The sequence below is a fragment of the Aristolochia californica genome, unplaced genomic scaffold (assembly GCF_029961685.1).
Source record: "Aristolochia californica isolate CCGP_79_NKW_82.1479 unplaced genomic scaffold, dmAriCali1.0.hap1 SCAF_76, whole genome shotgun sequence".
Classification (NCBI taxonomy): Eukaryota; Viridiplantae; Streptophyta; class Magnoliopsida; order Piperales; family Aristolochiaceae; genus Aristolochia; species Aristolochia californica.
In genome coordinates, this window is record NW_027182275.1 from 20,001 (window position 1) to 26,882 (window position 6,882).

Consider the following 6,882-nt stretch of genomic DNA (forward strand, 5'->3'; position numbering starts at 1 on the left):
TCTCGCTTGCCCTATTGTTATAAGCGCCCCTTTAAAGCAGGCACTGCAACTGCTGGCCCTATTGCGTCAAGGTCAGGGGCTGCAAGTGCCCGCTTTCTGGCTCGCCTTGTAGCGGGCACCCGCGCTTCGCTCGCAGGCTTTCGCGAACTGCAGGTGTTCCAACCTTCTTTTGAAGCTTGTTCCAGACCCAGGAGTTCACTTTCCCGTATGAGCATTCGGTACATGTATAAGTCCGTGGAAGAGTTAAAGGGTCACCACTACTGAGGATCTCCCCCCTAATCTTAGATAGGTCGTCTGAGGGTTCGCCGCGGTTCATTGCTGTGCTTACACACTAGGCTACCCTTCTCCGAAAGCTCATAAGGACCACCTACCACTAGTCTTCGGCCGGAGGGGTTTATTGCACAAAAACGCCGGGACGCAGGCTCCCGCAGAGTCCAGCCCAACGAATGTCAGATGCAAAGCCCCGCACCTCATTAAGATCATATTGGCATACTCTCCCAAAAAAAAAAGAGCAGACCCCATTGAAGACGAGAGTGAGGTACAACAAGGCCATTTCCGTCCACCGCCCTTCTCACGGAGCCGTACGTGGACGTGACCGCTCATACAGCTCCCAGCCAGCAAGCAGTTTGCCTTCCTCTACAAGGAATGGAAGTGTGGATGAATCGACATCAAATAGAGGAATTCTGTGTTGTGTTGATTTTCAGCAATAACATGATAAGAGCATCCAAAAAGAAAAAACACACTAAGGACCGGACACAAAAGAAACAAGAAGAGGGCCGATCCTATGTTCGTTTTCGCCCTGCCCCGATGATGCGCTTCTAGCTCGCGGAGCTACATACCGGAAAAAGAAAAAGACTCTCTCTATGACTTTGAGAAGAGTTGGTTTGACCGACGAACTACGCGGGAAATACGAGATCTGGGCAAGCCGCTACATGTTCTCCCCTTGCCCTTGAACGATAGAAGAACTACTTATCTTAGATACCGGTCGATCGGTTCGCATCTATGGTCAATCAAATCAATGGGTCCGCGGATCTCTTCTTCTATACGAGAAATCGCCATCTCGTAGCACCACCACGACACCGATTCTCGTTTTTCTTCCGAGCCCCCCATGCCGTGACTTCGACTTTTAGTATGATGAATGAGTGGAAAGATCTTTATAGAAGTCCCTCTCCGATCCAACCAAAGAGTTCGTTTCGTTTAGTTTTTTTAAGTATATTTCTTATTATTATTATTAGATAGAATATTATTCATTGCCTTTTTCAGTAGAATCCCCGGTTCCAAACGACTGCGGGTAGCTGCCAAGAAGAATTAATTCCCGAAGGGGTCCAAAAAGACTTCCTTTCGAGTAATACAGGGACGGACTGAGACTCCTAACTCCCGATGCAGGAGCAGGAAGATAAATGAGGAGGAAGAAGCAACGGCCCTATTTGCCACACCAACCCTCGCCTAGCGCGCGTTGCGCTAACGCGCTTGAGTTTGATTGCTCCCTTCCCTTTGCTTTCAATCTGTCTTGTGCCACTCCAGCTTTCACTCAAGCCATTCTTTGCCTGTCGACCTTCACTCTTCCTCTCGCTTCCTAACCAAATAAGCTCACTCCTTTTGGTGTTGCTCCACGATCTTAAAGTGGAACTACGATATAAATAAGCGGCGGGCTGATCTGACCTGCGCGTCTGCCTTCCTTTCGTCACTACGACTTGGTTTCGAAAGAAGGCTTTCACTGGACCAAAGACCTCGAGAACGCCTGCCGCGAGAATTCACAGGTTCGTTCACTTACCAGCACGTTTTCGTACCTTAGCAAGCAAGCTGCCGCGACCTCAGGTCTGCAAGCACCTCTGGTCTCAGCTCTAAAGCCAGAACAACTTCCTGCTGGCCGCAAGCACCTCTGGTCCTAAGCACCCCCGGTCTCCAGGCTTTTAGCAACAGGGAGACAAGCTTGAAAGCCACACTTGCACACGACACTTGCTCCTTTCTTTCCTTTCAGTCCTGTCGAAAGATTTTTATCTCACTTCTTTGGGCCTTCAAGCCAAGTTCAAATGGAGAGCGTTTTTCACTGATTTTTTTGGTGGATCGGTCTGGTTCTTGCTTGAGTTTCTTCCTTGCGCACTCAACCATCCCCTGGTCAAGCTCTGGACGAAGCTCGCGCTCGGCCCCTCGGTGACTTTTTCTGTTTCGTTAAGGAGACTTGTCAACGGTGGTGGTTCGCAAAGCGGATCGTTCCCCTTTTTCTTTATAGACAAGTGTCACTACCCTCCTGGTCCACACTGGGTTTGGCGGAGCGATGTCACGACTGTCAGAAAATCACTAGAAATGGTGAGGCACGAATGTTGGCACGACTCGGAGGAAGAGATAGATCCAGCTTTTAGGGAAGTCAGGGTTTTGAACGGATAGAAAGAGCTCGTTCAGAGAAGGTAGGTGGGGGGAAGCGGAACAGCTGTGTTGGTTCAATCGGGAAATGGCCGATCATGCGGGTTGAATGCATTTGCTTTCTTATTCAAGCAGCTCGTTGCTACACGATCAGTCAAGCTAAGCTAAGAGAGAAAGGCGGCAGTCCTTCCAATCAAGCAAGCGACCAACCAATTCCAACGATTGCAGTGACAGCAAAAAAAGCTAGAAGTATAGGCTTGCAGGATCAAGTGGGAAGAGCGGAACTTGACAGGTCTCGCAGCTACTAAGCTAAAGGGCAGCTCAGCTTTCATAAATTGCTACCGCATCTGCGCTTTGCTACGATTTGGTGCGGAACTGAAAGCGGCAGAAAGAAAGCTTAACGCAAGCGACATAGGTAATCAAGCAGCAATCGAGAGCCGCCACCTAGTGGTGGCGAATTCAACCAACAGAGAAAGCAAGCCGAGCCTCTTCCTTGTTCCTTAGGCTGCCGCTGCCCTTTGAGGGCTCATTAATGAGTCGGCTTTACTTTACGAGAATATCTAGAATTTCATTCCTGTGGATTGATGTAGCTTTCATTCATTCTGAAGTAGCTCTTTCGAGAACTTCTGTCGTCGTGTGTAATCGAATGAAATTGAGGTTCTTATTTGACTATTTCTTTGCTAGAAGCACTACCGGAACGCTTTGAAGTCTCGCAAACTCCATTGCTTTGCTTGAGCGAACCACTATGCTTGGCTGCTTATGGCGCTTCAAAAGTGGCATAATTGACTAGTTTTTTTAGATTCTTAAGACCGGAAGGAAAATGGGCTACGAAGCCTCTGTTCAAAAGTAGCTCGGGTGCACAAGACAAGTTAATTAGATCAAAACCGGTATTTTTTAGCGCTAATACTCTTCCGTTCCGATTCTACGCTTTCCTTTCTTATGGTATGGAGCAGGGAATGTTCTCTTATGTCTATTCCTTTGATACGTCTCCAGACGCGGGCGGATGAAACTCTTCTGAATTCAGATTCGGCGCCTGAAACGGCTTCTGATTTGGCTTACGATTCGGATTCTAATATAAATGCTACTTCGGGATCCCTTGTTTCGAAAGAGACTGGATTGGAAGGAGAGGTGATCACAGCGGTTCGGAACGCCCAGGTACAGGCTTAAAGCAACATATCGGCCTTACCGCTCCGTGGGACTCTCTTCAGGCACAGAACACAGGATCGACCTCCCCCTTGGATTGACTCCTACCTGTGGAATGAGTGAGTTCCGCCCTGCGTTCCCTCTTTATTGACCTGTTGACTCCTCCCTTTTGATTGAGTGAATGACACCTTACAACCACTCTTGAATGAGTTCCCCTCCTGGCCCAATGCAAAATAAATGCATGTTGGGTCTTTGAAACAGTTCGAATCATTTAGATAATACTCAGTTTGATCTGTTTTACCGAGAAGGTCTACGGTTCGAGTCCGTATAGCCCTATATATTTTGACATCCTTGTCATTTTGACATTTTTGTGTAGCTCTCATTTTCTCACATTAGTGCTTGTGGCTGGCCCGCGCGGTGGGTTGGCAAAGCAAGTAGTCTTCTGTTTCTGCACAATACTTCTTTCTTTTTTATTCCAACCTAATCTAATGAAATTGTTCATCATTCCAATTCTACTGGTCCTTCCTTCCGATACAGACTTTATGCAAGCAAGAAGATTGGGGGCCCGTTTGAACTTGCACGGGCTGGGGATCCTTCTGACTCATCGCTTTGTTGTTCCACAATAACTCCAATGCAATGCATTGTTTCAGAGATCAAAAATGGACGCTAACCTATAACCTAAACGTATCAACGTTTGCACCCTCTTCTATTTCTATGAGTCGATTTTAGGATTTGGTCTGTCGAATCGTTCAACAACGCCTGATTCCATTAGAAGTCTCTTATGCGGATCATTTATGATTCAGCCGATTCTACGACTGTGGTACACTCCATTGTGTGGGTTTACTTCAAAGGAAACAAACCTTTTTATTGTCACGAAACCTAACCCCTTGGGTAGTCTTATAAGATGTTATTAACAAGTCTTTCGAGTCATTTCAAAGAATTTCAAATCGCGATTTTGAGTCCTAGAAATTGGTCCGAAATGGAATGACTTCTTCAAGACTTCTATTCTAAGTCTAATTAAATAACTCGATTCTTTATTCTCTCTAGGGGGACCATCGGGGGTAGGGAGTACAAGTCAAAAGTCTATAATTTGGTATAGGAATCCATGAGTTGTTATATATATATTTATATGGAAGGATTCCTCACAATTTAACAGATTGAATCAAATCAATTAAGTATAAATTTGGGACAAAGGGAGAGAATCTAATTGGCCGATGCATTCTATTTCCGTATCTGTATCGAATCAATAGAAAGAATGACGATCCTCTAACCAGACCCTAATGAAAAGAATACATCAACACAAACCAAGTGGAATATACCATAAATCCTAAGATAGAAATCCCTAGGCATTCTACTACATCTGACTATTTGTGATATTATAAATCACAAAGAATAATCAAAAAAGAAAAAACTAGCTATTATTCTCAGAATTAATTAATATTATAATAAAGAAAGAAAAATCATTCTTTATAGCATAATATTGTATAGCGCATTGGATAAGCAAGCAAGAAAGCATTGAAGGCAGCTCGCCCTAGCTCTTGCCTACTTCTCCTAGCCCTCCCGCCCTTGCTATCGAAGGAAGCTCCTGCTCGAAGCGGTTTACCTCCTTCCTATATAGTAGAGGTCTACTCCCTTGCTTACCATTGAATGACAAGACCTGGCATTTCCACCTCTCCCCGCATACTATACTTTTCTTTGATCTTCGTCACGACCTAAGCCTCATTCTTTCTCTTATTATCGCCGGCTCGGGGTTGGTTTAGTCGCTCGCCTCGTGCCTCGCCTTCCCCTTACCGTAAACAGGGAAGGCTCGTCTACTCTCTTCTCTCGGCTCGCTTGCATCCTAATAATTTACATCAATAGATAGGAATTCTTCAATCTTTCTAGTCGGGATAAAACCGTACCTTTACCTCACACCCTCTTTCCTTAACCCGGGATGGTTATCCGCGGGCCAGCTTTTCATCGAAAATTGATTCGGGTTCGGGATAGTCGGGCTGACCGATTGGTCAAATTCGACCTCTCGGTTTTTACGCTCTCACGGATAATCTTAGTGGCGAAAGGCCAGGATTACCAGAAAACGAGCATAGTTAACCCGCCCACTACTGAATCCGAGGAGATCTTCCTCGAGGTATGAAAGCGGGCCCGTTCCCTCAAAGAGCGATATGCCCCGGCGACGTTTACAACGCCGCTGGAATTGGGGCTGCATTGGACACCCTTCAGGTCGTCTTCCCCTGTGAGACGGTTTAGGAACCGGCCCTACACCGCTTCAAAAAATGATCTGGGAGCTTAAAGCTGTGTCCTTATGGGACCGCGCTTCGCAACTGGGTTGTATGAGGGTGGATGACCCTGTCCGGGCCGCCAAACATATATGGGCGTTTGACGAATCGTTCTTGAGCTGGTCTTCCCGGTACATCCTACCACTGTTTTCATATTTCTTCTTTCCGAGAACTCTCTTTGCGGGTGATCCCGCTGGAGCTCCTGACTCCTCCGACGGCCCAATGACTATCGACCTTCCTTTTCACTTGTCGGAAGGTACGGGTCGTGGAGTAGCCACTGTGGACGCCACTTCAGAAATGAAAGCGGCAGCCGCCCTTACAGGCATTCTAACCTTAGCGTTTGACGAGTGCATCCGCAAGGTTGGAATACAGTCATATGAAGAAATATTAACTCAGTTTCCGGTTGGACGACTGGGGTTTTAAGGAAGAGGGGGCAGGTAAGCTTAGGGTGTTTGCCATCCCTAATTCCCTAAAGCAAGCGCTTCTTCGCCTTGCTCACGATTGGTGCATGAAGGTTTGACGGTCCATTCCTATGGATGGTACGTTCAACCAGACAGCGCCTCTCGCGCGCTTGACGAATATCTCAACCTTGTTTTCGTTCGATCTTTCATCGGCGACCGTCCCTTTGGAATTTCAGCGGGCCTTGGTTGAGGCGTTATTCGACGAGCATCTTGCTAGTGCTAGGGTTTGTTCTGGGCTTGGGGTGAATACCTTCATTGCCCCGGCAAACTCTGCTAGGGAACCAAAGAAAGTCCGTTTCTCCACTGGACAACAAAAGAAAAATGCAATCTTTCTAGTCAAAGAAAAGAATGACGCGTCACGTAATTTATACAGAACCTCCAAGCTCCTCCTTATCATCAAAGGATATCTAGAAAGGAGAATGTTTTTGTTAATTGGGGAACACGACCTGGTGCTGTCCTAACCTCTGTCGGTCAGTAGCTGTTATCTTCCATTCTTGGTGATCGGATTTCTCTGTCTACTCCTCTACTCTTGTTCCAATGGAATGACTATATGTAACAAAGACTATGATCCTTTCTATATAAGTTCTTTGGGGCATATTTCGTAGAAAGAAGATGACTCGGCCTTAGACTTTCCCGGTCGT

The 6,882-nt window shown here is 46.5% G+C and overlaps 1 protein-coding gene across 1 annotated transcript in view; it reads right to left on the reverse strand.

Moving 5' to 3' along the window:
• LOC137938054 (uncharacterized) overlaps positions 1 to 4,897 on the reverse strand; it is a 7,700-nt gene extending 2,803 nt beyond the window's left edge. Inside the window, exon 1 of the mRNA XM_068783092.1 lies at positions 1 to 4,897. This exon is cut by the window's left edge and continues 2,803 nt beyond it. The gene's annotated coding sequence lies outside the window, so the exon portion shown is untranslated.
• Positions 4,898 to 6,882: the final 1,985 nt, after the last annotated feature.